A 23,024-nucleotide genomic window follows, 5' to 3' on the forward strand; every position below is an offset into this window, starting at 1 on the left:
ATGAGTGCTGAAAGGAACTCGTTAAACTTCGGTTACACGATAAGTCAGTCTAATCTAAAAGCCGTAAATTCAACTAAATACCTAGGTATTTCAGTTACGAATAACTTATATTGGAAGGAACGCATAGAAAATGTAGTAGGGAAGGCTAACCAAAGGCTGCGTTTTATTGGCAGGACACTTAGAAAATGTAACAGACCTACTAAGGAGACTGCCTACACTACGCTTGTCCGTCCTCTTTTAGAATACTGCTGCGCGGTGTGAGATCCTTACCAGATAGGACTGACGGAGTATATCAAAAAAGTTCAAAGAAAGGAGCACGTTTTGCATTATCGCCAAATATGGGAGACAGTGTCACAGAAATGATGCAGGATTTGGGCTGGAAATCATTAAAAGAAAGGCGTTTTTCGTTGCGATGGAATCTTCTCACGAAATTCCAATCACCATCTTTCTCCTCCGAATGCGAAAATATTTTGTTGATACCGACCTACATAGGGAGGAACGATCACCACGAAAATGAGGGAAATAAGAGCTCGTACTGAAAGGTATAGGTGTTCCTTCTTTCCGCGCGCTATACGAGATTGGAATAATAGAGAATTTGGAAGGTGGTTCGATGAACCCTCTGCCAGGCACTTAGATGTGATTTGCAGAGTATCCATGTAGATGTAGATGTAGATCAGTCCAAGTTGCAAACTTTTTACTTTTTATTCATTCGGTGACTAGTTTCGTGCAGAGACCCATTTTGAAATAGTCGCAACATAGGCGAAAATGGCATTTCCGACTAGTTATTTGTATGCACTGTAAATGTGCAGTGCATATTTTTGACATCTTCGGAAATTCCATTTTCGACTACTTTATGACGATTTGAAAATGGGTCTCGGCCGGAAACTAGTCATTGAATGTACAAAAAGTATAAAATTGCAACTTCGACTGGTTTTTCGTTCTACTGATTAACAAAAGTTGCTGACCCAAGCTACTTCAGCCGGCTGCAAGTTCGTAAAATTATTTGTCTGTACGTGTACACTACTGGCTATCAAAATTACTACACCACAAAGATGACGTGCTACAGACGCGAAATCTAACCGACTGGAAGAAGATGCTGTGATATGCAAATGATTAGCTTTTCAGAGCATTCACACAAGGTTGGCGCCGGTGGCGACACCTACAACATGCTGACATGACGAAAGTTTCCAACCGATTTCTCATACACAAACAGCAGTTGACCGGCGTTGCCTGGTGAAACGTTGTTATGATGCCTCGTGTAAGGAGGAGAAATGCGAACCATCACGTTTCCGACTTTGATAAAGGTCGGATTGTAGCCTATCGCGATTGCGGTTTGTCGTATCGCGATATTGCTGCTCGCGTTGGTCGAGATCCAATGACTGTTAGCAGAATATGGAATCGGTGGGTTCAGAAGGGTAATACGGAACGCCGTGTTGGATCTCAACGGCCTCGTTTCACTATTAGTCGAGATGACAGGCATCTTGTCCGCATGGCTGTAACGGATCGTGCAGCCACGTCTCGAACCCTTAGTCAACAGATGGGGACGTTTGCAAGATAACAACCGTCTACACCAACAGTTCGACGACGTTTGAAGCAGCATGGAATATCAGCTCGGAGACTTTGGCTGCGATTACCCTTGACGCTACATCACAGACAGGAGTGCCTGCGATGGCGTACTCAACGACGAACCTGAGTGCACGAATGGCAATACGTCATTTTTTTCGGATGAATCTAGGTTCTGTTTATAGCATCATGATGGTCGCATCCGTGTTTGGTGACATTGTGATGAACGCACATTGGAAGCGTGTATTCTTCATCGCCATACTGGCGTATCACCGTGCGTGATGGTATGGGGTGCCATTGGTTACACGTCTCGGTCAACTCTTGTTCGCACTGACGGCACTTTGAACACTGGACGTTACATTTCAGATGTGTTACGACCCGTGGCTCTACCCTTCATTCGATCCCTGCGAAACACTACATTTCAGCAGGATAATGCACGACCGCATGTTGTAAGTCCTGTACTGGCCTTTCTGGATACAGAAAATGTTCGACTGCTGCCCTGGCCAGCACATTCTCCAGATCTCTCACCAACTTAAAACGTCTGGTCAATGGTAGCCGAGCAACTGGTTCGTCACAATACGCCAGTCACTACTCTTGATAAACTGTGGTGTCGTGTTGAAGCTGCATGGACAGCTGTACCTGTACACGCCATCTAAGCTCTGTTTGACTCAATGCCCAGCCGTATCAAGGCCGTTATTACGGCCATAGGTGGTTGTTCTGGGTACTGTTTTCTCAGGATATATGCACCCAAATTACGTGAAAATGTAATCACATGTCAGTTCTAGTATAATATATTTGTCCAATGAATAGCCGTTTATCATCTGCATTTATTCTCGGTGTAGCAATTGTAATGGCCAGTAGTGTACACACATCCACTGATTTCTGCCTCATTCGGATAATCTCTTCATGGTGCGTGGTTTTTTGTCTTAGAGCGTATTTTAACAATGCAGTGAAATTTAAAAGAACAGACACACGGGAACTACTTACTAATACGTATATTTCCCAAACTGTTAACACGTTTGATGAAGAAGTATAGCTACTCCCTTGAAACCTGTGACGTTAATAGAACTCATAACTTAGTCGCAAAGCACTCTTTTCGGATATAAGCCTAAAACTAGAGATATCTTTTATCAATATTCCGACTTTTCATGGGAGGTTGAGATGAAACAAGACCATTGTTATGCAGTTTTCATAGTCCATTGTGAAACTGTGATGATGCGATAAAGCGTAACGAGGTTATCAAGAGTACAGCAGTTATCGCATGAAGACTGGTAAGCACGCCATAGTGCTTAGCTGTGCATGACTGAGCACACTGATTGCATCCGTCTTCCAATCGTAGCTCCTGTCGGTAGGAATGAAGCCTGCCGTCTGGGCTCGGAGACAGCCGTTAGGTGCTATAGATAGTTCACTGAGGCTTTTTGCGGATGATGCTGTAGTGTATCGAGAGGTTGTAACAATGGAAAATTGTACTGAAATGCAGGAGGATCTGCAGCGAATTGACGCATGGTGCAGGGAATGGCAATTGAATCTCAATGTAGACAAGTGTAATGTGCTGCGAATACACAGAAAGATAGATCCTTTATCATTTAGCTACAAAATAGCAGGTCAGCAACTGGAAGCAGTTAATACCATAAATTGTCTGGGACTACGCATTAGGAGTGATTTAAAATGGAATGATCATATAATGTTGATCGTCGGTAAAGCAGATGCCAGACTGAGATTCATTGGAAGAATCCTAAGGAAATGCAATCCGAAAACAAAGGAAGTAGGTTACAGTACGCTTGTTCGCCCACTGCTTGAATACTGCTCAGCAGTGTGGAATCCGTACCAGATAGGGTTGATAGAAGATATAGAGAAGATCCGACGGAGAGCAGCGCGCTTCGTTACAGGATCATTTAGTAATCGCGAAAGCGTTACGGAGATGATAGATAAACTCCAGTGGAAGACTCTGCAGGAGAGACGCTCACTAGCTCGGTACGGGCTTTTGTCAAAGTTTCGAGAACATACCTTCACTGAAGAGTCAAGCAGTATATTGCTCTCTCCTACGTATATCTCGCGAAGAGACCATGAGGATAAAATCAGAGAGATTAGAGCCGACACAGAGGCATACCGACAATCCTTCTTTCCACGAACAACACGAGAATGGAATAGAAAGGAGAACCGATAGAGGTACTCAAGGTACCCTCCGCCACACACCATCAGGTGGCTTGCGGAGTATGGGCGTAGATGTAGATGTAGATTAGTGAAGGCAGATATCCTCCCACGTGGCGTGGAAAATTAGCTAGCGTTTTACGGTATCGTGCACAGAACCGATGGCGATCTTCTGGTTTCGGCCAGTTTAGAAGGCCTAAACCCAATGCTCAGACAGTTTTGTGACGATCGACGTCTAGTATTTAATGGAGGACTCAAGGACCCTGTAATATCCACGACACTATGTTGTAACCACAAGATGTTAAAATGAACTGAGTGTACAAACTTCAACAAATATTATCGATACTACGTATAAAAAAGACTGTACCGTGTACAAATGACGATAATTATTTCTGTAATAATTTAATTTCTGTGTGAATGAAAACTATTATCAGAGAACTACATTCATAGACAGCGACAATTATAATTTTTTTTGTTATCTGTGATAATTGTGGTTCAGTTGTTCTTCCTGTGCTAACCGATGAACTGTTCGGACGTGAGACATGTGAGGTCTGTAAACAGAAAACCTGTAACTATATTGTTGATTATTATTTGAAAAATAGAGTCGCTATTGTCTAGACGTGGATTTGTATTTATTACAATTGTAATCCAATCTAATTAATGATTTCAAGTGTTAATTTTCAGCTCCGCAATTACCGCTAGTAACTTACAGCGGAGTTTATTAGAAGCAGATATAAAAATTATGAAGTAATTTTCATTGAGAATAATTTTAAATGCTAAAGAATAGAAAGCAATAGGCTTAAAGAATTTTATCTAAATATATTAACTTGATATAAAAGGAATCGAGAATAACAATAGTCAAATTGACTGACGTCTGTCTGCCGCCATCTTAGCAAAATTATCTCCGCGGCAGTTTTGAATCGAGCATTTTAACAAACATAAATGTTGTTAGATATAAATGAATGGAAATAAATGTGCACCGGTGGTTCCGAATCTACTTTAAAAGACAGAAGTCAACTCAGATTGAATATTTAAAAATAGTGCTCACAGCACGTTACGTAATATCAATTCCTTATTTGTTGATGTATGAAGCCTAATTATTTTGGACGATTTACATGAAATATTTTAATAGGAGACATACGTCAGTGTTGTGCGCGGGTAGTATTTTGTGACTAAATGTTCCTTTTGCTAGAGAAAAGTGCTTCCATCTTAAGTAACAGTTGTGTACAGTCTGATAAATGTTATGTAGTTCAGTCCCACTCACACAACCTTACAGACAACATTTCTACACAGCGTGGAGATTTTATAGCGGAGTGACAAATATTAGCCGGGATAATCATTTTTGAGATCAAACGAATTTTTACGCTGCCAATAGGTAAACAGTTTTAAATTTTTTTATCTACCTGAAATATCATTTATAAGTAATTAAAGTCACGAAATACTATGAACGGCTTTTACCAACACGTGGCCACCGCACTGAATGTGAGTGGCGCACACATTATAAATTCGGGACATTATGACAACATACAATTCGAAGGAAAAGTTCACCAATCTTTTTCTTTTCACTATCTTATTTATTCCGCTAAATTCTCTAACCTAAACACACAAATTCTACAACCTACAACAATAACACATGAGAAATTCCGCCCAGTGGGCATGGCTTTACAATGGTGAATCTCTATATTATGGTCTCGTAATTATTTAACGCTACAGTGCACTTTCTGGATAGGATGGTGGATCTTTTATTATACCTCACGCTTCGACTCTCACAATCATCATCACTAAACTTTCCTCCAGACCGAGCGGTACCGAAGGAACAAGCATAACCCACTAATCTTTTGAAACTACCTCGCTACTCTCCCATGCAAACCACACAGACCCAAATTACATGACATACACCACACTACAACATGAAATACTACACAGAGAATAGTCACAACATTATCACTTTCAGCTTTCCCACTTCAATTAATATTTATCCCAGTTTCACACGACACTGCCCCACTTTGTAATTCTACTTTCCTACTATGAACTCTGGAGATATTTGCACGTCTTCCTGTGCAATGCAAGCCAAGTGGCGTTGCTGGATAGACGGCCGACTCACCTTGCTTCTCTCTCAGAGTTTGAATCAAGCGTCACACGGAATCATATCACGCAAAGTAATATTAAGAACATCACACACGCGAGTCCTCAACTGATACCATGGACGAGTACTTCTCTTTATCCTTTGTTTCATACACAGATTGAGACTCACAGAGTACTCACCACGTGGAAGTACTCGTCTCTAATTTCAAGTCCTGCACACGCCATTTCTTAAATATTTCAACTTATGGTACACACGCTATTTCTTAAATATTTCAACTTATTGTACACATGCTAGCAATTCAGCTTAACTTAAGCACACAGAAATATTTCAACTTATTGCTACACGTGGTTTCATTGTGACGGTTGGTCACTTCCGAAGATTACTACAATCCCTTTAATATTACCTGCCTGACATTTAATTCTCCCCACAAAAGTTCCTGAAATAGAGAAATTAATATTTCAAACTACTCTTAAATATTCCACGTGCATACCATGTCTCCACTCTTTCGTCATTACGGAGCTCAACTGAAACAGGTCTTAACAGCACAAGATCCAGCGGCAGAGTGCTTAAACATGGCCGTTCTCTAGGTCCTCTCCCATCTCTGTCGAGGTGGGGGAAGCACCTTGCTATCGTATTGGTCAGCCACATTTCAGGCGCTCAAAGCTCTGGTAAATTTCATCTCTTTGGTCCCACCAAAGGTGGCCAAAGGATCGACTCAAAGATGATCATATATTCACATTCACCATCTGTGGTTAGCAGACGACCATACATTCATTCATTTCACAGATCTCACCAAACTGGATGTAGGGATTTATTTTGTGGGAGTGCACATGTGATCAATTAAATAAATAAATTGTCATTCTTTCCCACACTGGTATCCGGCTTCGCTGTATTAATTGAAATTGAGTTAATTTTACAAAAAAAATGTGTTGTACTGACAAAAATAATGAAGTATGTTGTACCTATTTTCAATGTTGGGCGGTACTGTACCCTTTCAATGCGCACGTATGGGTTCTGCGTACAGAGAAACAGCTCCACAAGCTCAAAAAATAAAAATTTTTCATTTCAGAGAGGAAAGAGTATCAACTCCACGAATTACAAAGAGTAGCATTCGACATGGCTGATCGGAGAAAGAAAATGTTACTGTAGTATTACACTACCTCACGAATGAAAATCACCCAAAAGTTTGGATGTCAATGTAACTTCATATATGTACATGCTACCGATGGAATGTAAATAGTTAAAGTTGCATTTCTCTATGACAGGTAGGACGGCCACAAGAGTGCATTAGGGCTGTTCGTGTTTAGTGTTGTTAGCAGGCCCTGTAGGATATATAGGGTGTTTCAGAACACCGTTTTCAAAATTGGAGGGCAGGTTCCTTAAGGGGAGGTTTACTTTCTTTGGCCCGAAAAAAGCATCTTCTTTGAGAATTTTTTCTCGGGATGTGTTATAGATACCAATGTCAAATTTGGTCAAAATGTTTACTGACATTACCTCTACAAACTGGAATTTTTTCGACCGGAAATGCAAAGGCGCAAGTGCCGTCGAAACGAAACAAAATTTCGATGTAGACCTCCACGCGCGATATGTCACAGGTCAGCCGGCTCGTCTGAAATCAAAACTGAGTCGACGTTAGCGAAGTATAGAAGATTCTTTAGGAGTTGTACCTCGCTTAAGTTATTTGGACCATAGGAAACAAAATGGAGGCCATTTGAAACAAAATAGGGTTTTTTTTCATCGATTTTTCGACTTCGTCGGCCAAGTAAAAATATTTATAGTTGATGGATCGGAATAAAAGTGGTACAACTCCTAGATAATTTAGTTAGCTTCGTCGGAAACAAAGACTCATGCCAATCGGTTCAGTAGATTTGAAGTCACCATACCGCGCGATAAAAAAAAGTCATTTCGAGAAAAACGCGTTTGAAGTTTTGACTACATTTAAATGCAATATTATGCAACTTAATGCGATCTGGTATTCCGGGTCTATAAACTAGTCGTTCCTCTTCCTCACAGACGGCGTTCTGCTCCATCTGGGCCATCCAGCGCTGCTCCAGAGCCGCTCCTAAGGCCGATGACAAGCGGATTTCGGCCGCTTGAATCCGGTGTTCGTCCGAATGTTTGGTGAACTGCGTCGAATAGAATCCCAAGGTGACGTCCATCGTTGTCGTGGTCTCCAGAATTTCGGAATACCCTTCGTTGAAGCTGCTCCCTGCCAGGAAAGTCGCAGTCTCCGCAGTCTTCGCACCAGAATGCAAATGCTTGGGGACTAACTTCCAAACACACGCGTTCAGACTTTCATTTGCATTTTGTGTGTTCCCTCCCAAGCACCGGTACAATAACTCGTCCTCTTGTAACGCCGGAAGTGCATATACTCCTATTTCCATCTATTGTACTATTATTTTTTTCCTTGTTTTGTTACCTCAAGATATGACATTTCTGTCTCTTTATATATTGTAATTGTTTTACTGTTTGTATATATATATTTATGCACTCATGTCGATGTATAATTGGTTTGTTTCGTAAATATTATTTGTATTTTTACGCTGGGTCTTGCCTAGGGAAAACTGCTATCGAACGATTACGTCGATAGGTCGTGTGACGAATCAAAGTGTGTAGGATCTTTGGTAGTGTTAACTCTGCCGCGTGGAGCGCGGGCAGAACAGAGAGAGTCTGGCGGGAGTAGCGAGTGGAGCAGGTGTTGTGTGACGCTCCCGCGAGTTGCCGCGCTTTCGGGGTTTGGCAACATGTAATTGCGCTCGACTCGCGATGATAGTTTCTGACATGGTGTCGCGGACGGGAAGCATTAGCTGGCGCACATCAAGAGCCCGTTTCGCCTGGTGACCGTGTCGAGAAGAAGGCGCGCCAACATCCAGCTTCTGCAACAGCGACGGCCGACAATGAGTGACTGTCGCCACCTCCTCGATCGACGGCTTCAAACCTTCAATCAACCAACAAGGAAGACTAAAAGCACGTAAAGTTTCAGAACTGTATGGCAGACCTCAGCTTTTCAAATTGTTCCATTTGCCTCGCAAAATTACAGCAACTTAGCATGAACCTTTGTTGCTCATTGTCCCAATTGCATTGCCAAGCAGGGTCCCTTCCTTTTCCGAAATGAACCCGAGTGTCATTGAAATTCAAACGCCAGCATTAAAGTAATATTCTATTTCGCTGCTTTAATTTCAAAGTTCAGTTAAAATCTCAGAGCTGGCTACAATATTCAGATTACACGAGCACGAATTAAGAGTGCGAGCTTTGTTACCGTATTTTAGCTTACCTGTGACTGCAGCTCAGCTTGGTACGTACTACATTTTACTATTGTTAATTGTTCAGAATCATTTAATTCAAGATCAAAGTTAAATCTCTTATTTCTAAATTGCGTAGATTCAAGTAGCTTTTGAAATGATTGTTGAGGTAGTCCAAGACTAACCGTATTTTACTGGATTTCGATGTGCTTCAGAAAGAAAGCTCACTATTAACTTCAGTCACTAAATTAACTTTCGATTTTCCGGTTTCATTAATTCTTTTGCTAAATTAAGTGTAGCGAAATTTATTACTTCTGACAAACTTTCAGTTTTCACACTACACGTGTCAACCTTCAGTTGCCACGCTTCTAGTGTTAATTATATGTGTAATAACCTTTCTTTTTCAGTTACTATAGTAATTGTCCTTAGGACTGGCGACCGTGATTTCCCCCAAATCTCAAATATCTAATTACCGCTAGTAATTGTTAACGTAACGGCCGCACATTTACTTTCTTTATTAACTTTACCCCTTTTCAAAATTAATTTCCACCAGTTTCATTTGCATTTTTCCTTTCATTTAGATGTAACCCTTTCCTCCCTCTTTACCGATAGATTAACTTCGGTGACGATTGCTTTTCCCAAATTTCCATTAGGTACACGCGGTTTAATTTTTCACTGTCATTAAGGTCGATAAGTGAGGGGGGAGGTTACACGTGGCGACCTGGTGACAGGACAATCTTCAAATTTGAGGTTGTTCTGGACACGAATTTTGCATTGTGCAAATCTCGTAACAAAGTACTGGTTACGAAATGGTCGATACGTTAGCGAGAATATTCGTGTGAGGAATCCTAATTAGAGTTGAGATTTTGCATTTATATTGAAAATTATTAAAATGAGTGAAGGCAACAATTACCAAAATTTGGTAGACTTGGATACGGAACAATCTGTCGAACAGTGGGAAACGCGCACCACGGTACCCATTGTTCAGGGGCAGGCGGCTAGCATGAAAGACGCGACCGCCGAAACGCAACAAAGAGCAGAAATGGAATTCCAAACTTTAGAAATTGTTTCGGAATCGGAAGTGAAAATCGAATCTGAATCCCTTGATGACGAATACGGGGGGACAATTAAAGAGGAAGCCGCTACGGAAGTAAAAACGGTAGTTTCCGGGAATTTAACTGATTTATTGAATGTTTTGATTAACGAAATCAAGAGTCAATCGGCAGAAATTAAAGATCAGGCTGCCAAGCAAGAAGCTCAGGCTGCCGAGCAAGCAGCTCAGGCTGCCAAGCAAGTAGCTCAGTCTGAAAAAATTGAACGAATGCTAGACAATCAGAACAAAGCTATTAATGTTGTTAACAACAATGTTGAAGTTGTTAACACAAAAGTTGATAAAATCAAAGACGATATTGTCGTGATTAATACCGAAATCGGTAACCTTAAACAGGAAATGATAGGCGTTCAGGCGGAAATTGCGAGCATAAATACTCGTTTTGATTCCGAAATTAGCAGAATCGAGAAAAGTGTAGGAGACGCAGTTGCTCCGATCATCGAGAATAAGGTGACGGAACAAATTCAATTAGTGAGAAAAGAGGATCAACAGAAGGTGGAAACTTTAAAGGCTTTAGTATCCGAAGTAGATACCAAAGTGACGAAGCAGGCTAACACCTGCGAAGAGAAAAAGAGGGAAGTGGAAACGCTTGCGACAACCACTTGCCAAGTGATTACGAGGGTGTCGGAATTAGAAAGGAAACTTGACGAAAAACAGAGCTATGTGCCAATCTGTGCACATAGTTCGGAGTTGTTGACGAAAGAGGAGCGGTTCGACCCCTTGAAAAAAGGCGGTATACACCCGACGGATTTCATTAAAAATTGTGAAAGAGTTTTACCCAGATCATGGACTGATGAGAGAAAAATTAATGCGATTATTGATGTGTTGGCTGGTGATGCCAAGCGTTGGGGCTTAAACCTCAACATTACGAACCTGACTTTTGACGAATTTAAAAATTTGTTTCTGGCTGAATACTGGTCAGAGCAAAAACAGCAAAGTGTCTGGCGCGAATTTGTCGTATCGAGGCCTTTCGATGCGAATTCGCGCGGTTCGATGAAGGAGTTTTGTGAGGGCTGGATCCGCAAGTTGGAATATTTGCGTGACCGCCGCTCGGAATCCGAAATAGTCTGGGAACTCTACAAGAAGCTTCCAGATGATACAAAACGATACGTAGGAAGCAATTACAGGACAATCAATGATTTCCTGGAAAGAGTGGAGGACGAGGACAATTGGCGCAATAATCGCGACAGTGGCAGAGGCCGTGGTGACAACAACGGGTACCACAGCAACCACAACAACGATAACCACGGGAATAATGCATACCGCAACCATGGCAGCAATAACAATAATGGTTCGGACCGTAATAACAATCGGTACAATGCAAATAATAACAGGAATGACGGAAACCAGTATCATACTAACGTGATACGGGCTTCACAGAATAGTAATAACGCCAGAGGGTGTGATCAGCCGCCTCAGCAGCATCCGGGGAGCGTATCTGCTGGGACGAGACAGGGAAACCATTAGCCGCGCCGGTGAGGGGCCGACCGGGCGTGGAGAAATTTTGGCGGCCCAATAGCAGGAGAAAACCCAGGTGTCGTCGGTATGAAAATTCCGTGTGGAATAATCAACGGCGGGAGAGTGTGCCAGTGTTAAGAGAAAGGAGTGCGCCCACAAGTAGTAGATCAGCTGTATACACGGCAGTAGAAGGTACATTCACTGTCAGTGAGAACAATTTAAGTAGTGTTCCGGAAATCGATTATAAGGTGCCAGCTGTAATACCCACAGCGGAACTGGAGATTGAGTTTAAGAATGATTCGCAATTGTTGAGAGAAGATCAGATGTCGGATAAAACGTCCGTCATCGAGCGAGGGGATGCAGAGAGGGATGAGGTCTGGTTAAGGCAGTTCGGTCGCTTATACGACGAACTAAGAGATTATAGGGGTCTGTATGGGAGAAGTGTTTATGGGGAGCGCGTGCAGTATTTGCCGCGTCTCGTCCCACAGGAAGATAGTATTTGTGAAGTGATTGAAAGTTCTGGCCCTAACCGGCAGACTTTACCAGAAATAGTTGATGTTAATGGGGAGCACGAGCAAGATTCGTCGTGTTTCGTCCCGCAGGAGTTAGATGTTGAAGGAGTAACGGAAAGTTCTGGCCCTAACCGGCAGACTTTACCGAAAGTTATAGTGGTAGAAGTAGCCGACCCATCCGACGCAAACCTCCAGTTTAAACATTGCGAGAGTATTAAGGGGAAAGATTACGAAAATTTTAGTGATAGCCGGACACAATTGGTAGAAAAGCATATAGATTTCAGCGTGTATGAGGTTAGAGCTGACGTTATGCGGTCAGACGGTAGCAGTGTGGGTTGCGCAGATCCAGAGGAAGTAATTTCAGATGCGACTGGGCACATTCCTCCAGGTAGATTGGCGGATGAGATTAATCTGACCAAAGTGGAATCAACGAAGGTGACGATTAATGAATTGATAGCAAAGCAACACTCACTAGTTGACGAGTTAGAGGAAAAGGTTTCGGTATTGGAGGCGAAGCTAGAGACTAAGCCTCAGGACAAACGTGTTGAAATTAAAACTGTATGTGAACAGAGGCTGAAAAAGCCGCCAGATAAGCCGGATTTAGGATCAAAGCCGGATGGTTTTTTCTGGAATGACCTGGATATAGACGAGGATTTACTGTGGGAAAATAAAGAAACAGTCGAGGACAAGTGTAGACAGATAGTAGTGTCTGTTAATATGCACGACCTACAACTAAACGTGTTGATTGACACCGGTGCAGAATTGAGTGCTGTATCTGGGAAAATATTTGAGTTACTGAAAGACAGACCTGGCATCGTAGTTATGCCAGTAACAGGAGTGAAAATTATCGGTGCTACTGGGAAGGCCAGTAAACCGGTCACAAAACAGATTTTTGTCAACTTCGAGATATGTGGGGCACGATTTGAACAAGAGTTTGTCGTCGTGCCAGACTTAACTACGGAAGTAATTATCGGGTTAGATTGGCTGTTAAAGTACCGTGCAGTGATTAACTGCGAAAGCAAAACGTTGACATGTACGTCCCAAGATAAAACAATAGTAGTTAGTTTTGACGAGGCAGGAGACGGTGTGCATAGGCAATACCAGCCTATACACATTGTTAACTGGCCGAATGGTATTGACGTAGGTATGAATTTGAACTACTGTAATGTGAGGAATCTCGGCATTGACAATAGTGTAGAAAGTGAATTGGAAAGTATTGTAGACGGTGTGTCAAACGTAACACACGAACAAAGACGAGACCTGTATGAAGTAATAATGAGGAATAAGAGTGTGTTTTCAGACAAACCGGGTCTTGTGGAAGGATATAAATGCAAGTTGCATATAATTCCGCACGAACCATTCTTCGTGAGACCGTATGCTATACCGCTGTCCAAAAAGGAAGCAGTACAACGGGAGATAGATAAGATGATCGAATGGGGAGTGATTGAAAGAAGTACAAGTCCATACAATAACGGTTTGGTCATTGTAGCAAAACGGGATGGTAGTGTGCGTATTGTGATTGACGCACGCACGTTGAATAGGGTCGTTCAACGTGAAACAGACAGACCAGAGAGTATGGAGGAGATTTTGCAACGTTTTCATGACGTTAAGTTCATGACTAGCCTCGATCTGACAGCTAGTTACTGGCAAATAGAACTAGAAGAAGAATCTAGGCCATACACCGCCTTCTTGTTTGCGGGCAGGTGTTATCAGTATAGAGTACTGCCGTTTGGACTTAATATATCTGTGTCCGTGTTCGTCAGGGCCCTAGATAAAGTGCTAGGACCGGCTTTGAGTTCAAGATTAACTGTATATGTTGACGACCTATTGTTGGCCAATGCCACTTGGCATGACCATTGTGACCTGTTAGATGAAGTTTTTAGAGCATTGCGCCGCGGCGGAATGACTCTAAAGCTAAAGAAATGCGAATTTGTGAAGCAGGAACTGAAATTTTTAGGGCATGTAATTACCACTGCTGGTATTACGAAAGACCCAGAGAAACTAGAGGCAATAAAGAATTGTCCTCCACCCAAGTCTAGGAAACAGTTAAAAAGTTTTCTAGGGCTCACAGGATTTTACCGTAAATTTGTAAAAGGACAAGTGTTTAATGATGAAAATTTGAATAACCTCTTGCGCAAAAATGTTCCGTTTGTGTGGACTGACGGGTGTCAGACCGCTTTCGAGAGATTAAAAGACGAGTTGTTAAGATCTAACATACTATTTCATCCTGATTTATCGCTACCCTTCCATCTGGGAACGGATTCGTCGAATTACGGGGTGGGGGTAGAAGTGTTCCAAGAAGTTGGTAAAGGAGAGGATAAGGAACACCGGACGATAGCGTTCGCGAGTCGAACTTTATCAAAAAGTGAGCGAAACTACTCGATTTCTGAGAAAGAGTGTCTCGCTATCGTGTGGGGATTCAAGAAGTTCAAGGGTTACCTATGGGACCGTAAGGTGATTATTCATACGGACCATAAGGCGCTCACTTATCTGAAGGATTGTAAACTACTTCACGAAAGACTGACTAGGTGGTCGCTGTATTTACAGCAATTTAACTATGACATCTGTTACGTAAAAGGGACCGACAATTGCGTAGCGGATGCGCTGTCGCGGTTGCCCGAGTCTAATCAAGGTCTATTGAAAGATGAGGCAGATGGAGTGGTCAAATTGTACTATTTTAAAGAAGTTGAGGGACGTAAATTAATAATGAACATTTGTAAGAATCTACGTCGTCATCAGAACGAGGATGGTTGTTTAAATATGGTGAAAACCCGATATGATGAAAAGAGTCCAGAAGGAGAGAAATTAAGGAAGTATTACAAGATATACGATCATATCTTGTACATACGTAAGGGTGAAGATAGTAATATTTGGCGGGTATGCTGGCCCAGCAAATACGTCACGGAAATAATAGACTACTACCATTTGGCGTATGGTCACTGTGGACCAAAGAAATGTACGGAAAAGCTGAGTGAAGTAGTGCATTTCAACAACATGTTAAAACGAGTTACTGACAGAGTGAAAACTTGCGATTTATGTCAGAAGGTGAAGGTTACCAACTGTACGAGTCGTGGTCCTATGCAAAGTATAAGGCCTAACGACACCTTTGAGTTACTGTGCGTGGACTTGTACGGACCTTTGCCCAAGTCATCAGGAAACTTTGCTTACATTTTAGTAGTGCTAGAAGCTTTTTCCAAGTTCATCAAACTATACCCGATTAGGAAAGCTACAGCCAAAGCAGTCTATAGCAAGCTTGTGAACGATTATTTTGTTCATATTGGTAAGCCCAAGGCGATTCTATCAGACAATGGGGCACAATTTACTTCTAAGTTGTGGAATGAAGGCTTGGAAAGTAATGGGGTCGAGGTGATCCATATTTCAGCTTATTGTCCGGCTGGGAATCCCGCTGAGAGGTATATGCGCGAGCTAGGCCGACTGTGCCGTACCTATTGCCATCACAACCATAGGGCATGGGGCAAATATGTAGCAGTATTTGAGAGAATTATGAACACCTTGAGACATGAATCGACGGGATTTTCTCCAGAGGAAATCCTGTTGGATGACAGAAGTAAAAGTTTAGTGGAAGAGATAATCAAATTCCCTCCACGGATTGACATTAGTATTGGTGTGAAAAAAGATCGTTTGCGAGAAGTAATGAAGCTTAAAGCCGATGCTCGCATACGTCGTCATGACGCTAAAGCGCGTTTTGCCAAGTTTGCGATCGGAGACTTAGTACTTGTAAAAGCTCATGAGAAATCGAGCGAGATAGACAATGAAATCTCTAAATTTAAGTTTGTTTATAATGGACCATATAAAGTCATTGGTATACCTCACACAAATGCTTATTGCTTAGAGTATCCAAGCTCTGGAAAGCTATTAGGTATACGAAATATAATAGATTTGAAATTGTACCAACCTAGGATCGATTAATACCACACAATGGGTAATTTGTACAATATGTAAATATAGAGTGTAAGATTTAAGGTTTGCTAGATTGCCATGCTTTTGACTGACCAAGAGGACATTAAAGAAGTTGTAATTAATAAGTAATTAATTTTGACTAAATGATTTAAGAGAGAGTGATTATTTATCAATTGAAAAATCCAAGCTGCTAATTTAAGTTTTCAGCTGAGTCACAGTAGATTAAGCAACGTAAATATGATTTTGTAACTAGCTGTAAGATTTCATGAATATGTGTTTTACTAGTCATTGCCGATGTACTTAGACGCTGTTTTAAGTTTCAGGCTAGTACATGCGTGTGATGATGGACAGTGTTGAGTTATCCACTGTGATAGTATTAAGGGACTCCTTGAGATTACTCGGGAGTGAGTTTTTCCTAAAGAATTCAGTGAAACGGACGTTCTGGAAACGCCGTCACAAGGGCGAGTGAGATCAAGCGTGCCGCACACGCGGGCGCAACAATACTGGCGAGGCGAGCCGCTGTCGGCTCTTGTGCCGCTGTTGGCTCTTGTGCCGCTGTCGGCATTCTTTGTACTTGCGAGTACGAAAGGCGGAATAGTTTTTCTTCCCGGACAGCTGATGTGAAAGAATTCTGCTGTCAATATTTATGTTTTTTTCGATCTACTGAATATTATTTTCTTGTTTAGCGTTAAGTGGAATCTCATGACGAGATATTAATTATGAAAAGGTTATGTAAAAATGTGTATTCTATGTAATTAATTATTAATTTGCGTATTTTGATCTACCTGTTTTTATGACCATGTACTCTGATTAATTTTGCAAATAGTATTCCATTTCTCATAGTGTTACGAATTTTAATGATTTTGGAATAGCTAAACCATTTTCTATATCTTCTATGAATTTTAATATGTTGTCAACCTGTTTTATTTTGTGCAAGATGACAGAGTGGAATAAGATTAGGAGTGTCCCCACTCAATTATTATGGTCTAAAAATTGATTTATGATTAATTAGACGAATGCTAAATTTTGTTGATGTTTTGAGCATATGCATTTCCGCTGTTTCTTTTTTGGGACATTTTCTGAGTCTGTTTACGTTACACGAACATCCTCAGACAATGTGGGGCACGTGTAACGCCGGAAGTGCATATACTCCTATTTCCATCTATTGTACTATTATTTTTTTCCTTGTTTTGTTACCTCAAGATATGACATTTCTGTCTCTTTATATATTGTAATTGTTTTACTGTTTGTATATATATATTTATGCACTCATGTCGATGTATAATTGGTTTGTTTCGTAAATATTATTTGTATTTTTACGCTGGGTCTTGCCTAGGGAAAACTGCTATCGAACGATTACGTCGATAGGTCGTGTGACGAATCAAAGTGTGTAGGATCTTTGGTAGTGTTAACTCTGCCGCGTGGAGCGCGGGCAGAACAGAGAGAGTCTGGCGGGAGTAGCGAGTGGAGCAGGTGTTGTGTGACGCTCCCGCGAGTTGCCGCGCTTTCGGGGTTTGGCAACATGTAATTGCGCTCGACTCGCGATGATAGTTTCTGACATGGTGTCGCGGACGGGAAGCATTAGCTGGCGCACATCAAGAGCCCGTTTCGCCTGGTGACCGTGTCGAGAAGAAGGCGCGCCAACATCCAGCTTCTGCAACAGCGACGGCCGACAATGAGTGACTGTCGCCACCTCCTCGATCGACGGCTTCAAACCTTCAATCAACCAACAAGGAAGACTAAAAGCACGTAAAGTTTCAGAACTGTATGGCAGACCTCAGCTTTTCAAATTGTTCCATTTGCCTCGCAAAATTACAGCAACTTAGCATGAACCTTTGTTGCTCATTGTCCCAATTGCATTGCCAAGCAGGGTCCCTTCCTTTTCCGAAATGAACCCGAGTGTCATTGAAATTCAAACGCCAGCATTAAAGTAATATTCTATTTCGCTGCTTTAATTTCAAAGTTCAGTTAAAATCTCAGAGCTGGCTACAATATTCAGATTACACGAGCACGAATTAAGAGTGCGAGCTTTGTTACCGTATTTTAGCTTACCTGTGACTGCAGCTCAGCTTGGTACGTACTACATTTTACTATTGTTAATTGTTCAGAATCATTTAATTCAAGATCAAAGTTAAATCTCTTATTTCTAAATTGCGTAGATTCAAGTAGCTTTTGAAATGATTGTTGAGGTAGTCCAAGACTAACCGTATTTTACTGGATTTCGATGTGCTTCAGAAAGAAAGCTCACTATTAACTTCAGTCACTAAATTAACTTTCGATTTTCCGGTTTCATTAATTCTTTTGCTAAATTAAGTGTAGCGAAATTTATTACTTCTGACAAACTTTCAGTTTTCACACTACACGTGTCAACCTTCAGTTGCCACGCTTCTAGTGTTAATTATATGTGTAATAACCTTTCTTTTTCAGTTACTATAGTAATTGTCCTTAGGACTGGCGACCGTGATTTCCCCCAAATCTCAAATATCTAATTACCGCTAGTAATTGTTAACGTAACGGCCGCACATTTACTTTCTTTATTAACTTTACCCCTTTTCAAAATTAATTTCCACCAGTTTCATTTGCATTTTTCCTTTCATTTAGATGTAACCCTTTCCTCCCTCTTTACCGATAGATTAACTTCGGTGACGATTGCTTTTCCCAAATTTCCATTAGGTACACGCGGTTTAATTTTTCACTGTCATTAAGGTCGATAAGTGAGGGGGGAGGTTACACTCTGAAAGAAAAAAACTGGTGCGTGAAAAAGGCCGATTTCAGGCAGGTGCATTTTTTTTGTTCAACCGCGAATAACAAATATTTCCGTTCCGTATTCGGCAAAACCGTTTCAGGGGTGGATTCTAAACACTTTTAGGAATCCAAAAATCCAATTAAAAAAATCGATTTTTTGACCAGAAGATAGTAAACCTCCCCTTAAACGAAAATAAGAAAAAAAACGGCCATTGTACGTGAGCTCTAAAATGCATTCCTTAAGAAATATGAACACTTAATCGTTTTCGCTACAGTGAAATACATGTATTCTAGTGAACAAGTGTTCATTGCTCTTAATGTATGCCTTTTAGAGCCCATTTTTACTGGGCGTCTCTTGTCTTGTTTTGGTGCGAGGACACTGAACCAAAGTTTTAAAAAGTCGTTTTGAAATACCCTGTTCACGCCAAGAAAAAAAAATAACGACACCCGCTAAGGAATTATCGGAATGGGATAGCAATCTGTAGATATGACGTAAATGTACAAACAAGTGATTACAATTTCAGAAAATTGGTCCGCCGTGAAAGGCAACAAAACTAGATGTAGATTATGGTCGACGTAGCGCTTTGCTTTAAGAGTACCTCGGATGACGACTAAAGGAGTTCTGCTATGAAATGAAACGACACCCAAGACTATCACTCCTAATCGTTGGGATGTATGACAGGTGACAGTGAGGCTGGAATCCCGCTGCTGCCTGGGGCTCTCCAGACCCTTTCGCCGGTCGCCGGGGCTCAGTTCGAACCGAGACTCATCACTGAAGACAATTCAGCTCCAGTCATTGAAACTCCAGGCCAAATGTGACCAACACCGTTGAAAACGGGCTTGTAGGTGTACAGAGGTCAACAGGTAGTCAGTGCAAGGTGCGCCGTGGGCTCAGCCTCCTTTCTGCGAGCTGCCTATTAATGATCCTCGTGGTCACTGAAACACCAGATGCACGTCAGATCGATGATAATGGTGAAATGGGGCTCTGAGTGTGCCTCTGATGATTGCTCGGTCCTCACATTCTGTCATCTCTCTAGGTGGACCGCTTCCGTCCTGACGCTGCGTTCGACCATGGTTCACCAATTCCTGCCAACAATGTCGGACAGTGGCATCGCTCCTACTCAAATATCGAGAGTTTCGTCGATTACTCCAACCGGCTTCTTTGAGTCCAAATACGCGTTCTCTCTGAAACGCTGACAACCGTGTATAATTTCTTGATGCAGTAATTTACGAACAGACATATGTATTGTAGAAATTTATATTTGTTTATGAACTTCTATATGCTACCAGTTTCGGCATTATACTGGTGCCATCTTCAGACCCCACTCGTCATAGTCGAAAATTCGCTATACACAGAAGGAGCCATATAACTGGATCCGTGAATCAATCGTCCTGCAAAACAGACAAGGTCTGTGTCGCCTGGCCACCAAGAGCTGTTGCAGGACGATTGATTCATTGATCCAGTTATATGGCTCCTTCCGTGTATAGCGATTTTTCGACTATGACGAGTGGGGCCTGAAGATGGCATCAATCTGATGCCGAAACTGGTAGACCTGGAAGTTCATAAAATAAAATAGATTTCTACAATACATCCGGCTGTTGGTAAATTATAGCATCAAGAAGTTCATGCCAGCCGTCGTCCCACGATCCATAATGGATCAACGAAGATCCGTATATAATGTTCACGAGCCTATCTGCGAGGCGTAGTAGTTGCGCAACTGAGTACACGGAATGAAATTCACAATGGCTGTGTCCTGGTAGCGACATGTCCACTGTCCACTGTCGTCTGAAGTTCCATGCAGCTTTTCGCGGATGATGCTGTAGTATACAGAGAAGTTGCAGCATTAGAAAATTGTAGCGAAATGCAGGAAGATCTGCAGCGGATAGGCACTTGGTGCAGGGAGTGGCAACTGACCCTTAACATAGACAAATGTAATTTATTGCGAATACATAGAAAGAAGGATCCTTTATTGTACGATTATATGATAGCGGAACAAACACTGGTTGCAGTTACTTCTGTAAAATATCTGGGAGTATGTGTACGAAACGATTTGAAGTGGAATGATCATATAAAATTAATTGTTGGTAAGGCAGGTGCCAGGTTGAGATTCATTGGGAGAGTCCTTAGAAAATGTAGTCCATCAACAAAGGAGGTGGCTTACAAAACACTCGTTCGACCTACACTTGAGTATTGTTCATCAGTGTGGGATCCGTACCAGGTCGGGATGACAGAGGAGATAGAGAAGATCCAAAGAAGAGCGGCGCGTTTCGTCACAGGGTTATTTGGTAAGCGTGATAGCGTTACGGAGATGTTTAGCAAGCTCAAGTGGCAGACTCTGCAAGAGAGGCGCTCTGTATCGCGGTGTAGCTTGCTGTCCAGGTTTCGAGAGGGTGCGTTTCTGGATGAGGTATCTAATATATTGCTTCCCCCTACTTATACCTCCCGAGGAGATCACGAATGTAAAATTAGAGAGATTCGAGCGCGCACGGAGGCTTTCCGGCAGTCGTTCTTTATGCGAACCATACGCGAGTGGAACAGGAAAGGGAGGTAATGACAGTGGCACGTAAAGTGCCCTCCGCCACACACCATTGGGTGGCTTGCGGAGTATAAATGTAGATGTAGGTGTTTACTGTCCTGGCCAGCTGCTCGTCGTAAGTGCGCTGCACTTTCAGACGCTCCTCCATATGCCGCCAAAGTTTACAATTTGGCATTTTGCGTTAATACCTGTATGAACATCAATTTGTGACGTATTGCCTAACTCCTCCGAGCTGCGCCGTTCTTTTCGTCAGATGTTGAATGATCACTGTGAAAAGCATGGAGAAGCAGCGTACACGGGTGAGACAGCGTTATCAGCACCTGTCAGTTTGAAGCAGCCTATTGTGGTTGTCCATTTGGCCGGATCGTCGAATTGCGCACTATCTAGATTTGTGGGACATTCGGATATGATAACGATAGGACTGCACAGAAGCGTGAAGGCAGACATAGTCGTCATCAAGTAGGGGAGGATCGCCGTACTGTGCATCAGGCACACCGTAACACCTTCAAAATGATAGGATGATTCATGTCTTGTCTGTTTGATTGTTCTGTTTCTACTAACAGATCAGGATCAACTTAATTACTATGACTCATTTCGTATTCTCTATTGCTCGCTGGCGCACGGGGCAGCCGAGCGGTCTAAGGCTCCTTGTCACGGTGGTGTGGTGTGTGCGTTGTCCTTAGTGTAAGTTAGTTTAAGTTATATTAAGTAGTGTGTAAACTTAGGGACCGGTGGCCTCAGCAGTTTGGTCCCGTAAGACCTTACCACAAATTTCCAAAATTTACTGCTCACTTACTGCATACCTTTTCTACATAGTCTATTGCTTGGAACACTTTGTCATTGACAAACTGCAATATTGACTGAGTCGGACCAGACTGTTATCCTTCCTTGTTTCACAACTATGTTAAAATCTAGCTTGAAACTCAGCTAATTGCTCACAGAAATCTTTTGTTTCTGTAACTCATCTGTAGACATCTGCTGCGAATGGCCTTTGATAAGTGAAACCGTTTCTCTGGTAGTTCAAAACATAGTCGACACATCTTTAAAATACTTCTCAAATTCTACTGTATGCACAGTACCAATATGATCAGAAGTACAGACTTCCATATTATACATCCAACATCTTGTCAGCGTACACATTGCTGCTATTATAGGGGCCCTGAACATATGGTTGAAATGAGTTTCCAGTTGTACGTATCTGGCTGCAGTAGCTTCGATTGGTTTTTAAGGATGTTATTATATCTTTGCTTTAAGCAGATCATTCACTCCTCTTTAATACTTTTACTGGGTTGATTGGTATAGGCCGTAACCCATTCGTGTGCTGATTTGCAGTGTTCCTGCACAGACTGGTTTTGAGTTTCCTGTTATGTGCATATTGATCTTGCAATTTTTCTGTCCTGTCTTGAAAATTTTTAGTAACTGCCTCCGTTTTTCCAGACACTACATAGACGAAGCGCAGGACAAGTCAATAAAGAGCATTGTAGAACATGAGCAACGGAAAATCCTCACGCACATCAAGCGGTACCACTTCATTCCGATTTCATTTTGCTATTTATGCGGTTTTGGGCCCCAGGACCATTCAAAACCGATTTTTCCTGTCCGATGTGGTATGACCTTGCCGTTGTGGATGGGCTAACCGAACTAACAGTTCCACAAATGCTGGCTGCCGAACTTGCCAAGACGCACATTGAACTGCAC

This window comes from Schistocerca piceifrons, chromosome 2 (genome assembly GCF_021461385.2).
Source record: "Schistocerca piceifrons isolate TAMUIC-IGC-003096 chromosome 2, iqSchPice1.1, whole genome shotgun sequence".
In the NCBI taxonomy this organism is placed as follows: Eukaryota; Metazoa; Arthropoda; class Insecta; order Orthoptera; family Acrididae; genus Schistocerca; species Schistocerca piceifrons.